The sequence below is a fragment of the Lynx rufus genome, unplaced genomic scaffold, assembly GCF_022079265.1.
Source record: "Lynx rufus isolate CCGP_SWC_20201006 ecotype Redwood Valley unplaced genomic scaffold, mLynRuf1.p SCAF_6, whole genome shotgun sequence".
Lineage (NCBI taxonomy): Eukaryota > Metazoa > Chordata > Mammalia > Carnivora > Felidae > Lynx > Lynx rufus.
Window position 1 is genome coordinate 81,390,686 of NW_025814878.1, and position 1,048 is coordinate 81,391,733.

Below are 1,048 nucleotides of genomic sequence, written 5' to 3' on the forward strand. Positions count from 1 at the left end.
TCCAAAGCAGGCTCCAGGCTCTGAGCTGTCAGCACAGAACCCAACATAGGGCTCAAACTCATGAACCACAAGATCACGACTTGAGCTGAAGTCAGACACTTAACTTACTGAGACACCCAGGAGCCCCTGAAATCATAAGAATTAAAAGGGCTTTGCATATTTTCTTTTTTTCCCCAGATAAATGTTTGTTTTATTGAATAACTGATCTGTGTAACTGCTGAGACCACTATGTAGAGACAAAAGAGAATGAGTTTTATTTCTTGGTCTCTTCCTCCTTCGACAGAGTCTTGATGATTTCCTCCTCGGCCTGGAGCTGCTCCTCACTGTGCTTCCAAGCTTCCTAGGTATTAGATAGGCAGGCCTCAGCCTGGTCAGCCAGAAGCTTCTTGTGAGCCTTGTCTGCCTTCAGCTTGTGGATGTGTTCCATGAGAATCTGCTTGATTTTGAACACATTACCCTTCATTTTCAAGTACAGACTGTGATACACGTGACAGTCAATCTTCTTAGATTCACAGTATCTTTCAAGCAGCTGGTGCAGAATTCTCATCCTCTTCATCAGGTTACCTTCTCAGGCATTGGAGCCTGGGAAGTACCTTTTCTCTAACCAATGCTCATATGCCTGCCTTTCTGGTGGGCCAAAGTATTTTTCTGGCACCAAGCCCAGGGATGGGCAGTCACAGTCTTCCAGATGATCAGCCCATCTTGGATCAGTTTCTGGATCTGCTGACAGGAGTTGGCATTGGCGATTTCATTGGTTTCATTGGGGTCCAACCAGACCTCCATTTTGTCACAGCAGAAGACACTGAAGGCAAGCCTCTTCTGAAGTCTGAGCATGCTCGTGGCTGCAGCCACAGTGGCAAACAGAAAGCAAAAGGGCTTTGTATTTCAAGAGAGCCCTTTAGACAGAAAGAGGGCAGATGTTCAAGGCATTTGTGTGTCAAAACGAGTACTCATGGCTTTGTCCTTATTGAGGTCTTTTGAATCTAAGTGCATGGAGAAGGGATTCTGGGTTTTTCTTGTTGGAAAACATATATGGAAATAATTGGTG

At 45.1% G+C, this 1,048-nt stretch overlaps 1 pseudogene; it reads right to left on the reverse strand.

The window, feature by feature from the left end:
- Positions 1-253: 253 nt before the first annotated feature.
- Positions 254-834, reverse strand: LOC124527905 (60S ribosomal protein L19-like; annotated as a pseudogene).
- Between the last annotated feature and the right edge of the window lie 214 nt (positions 835-1,048).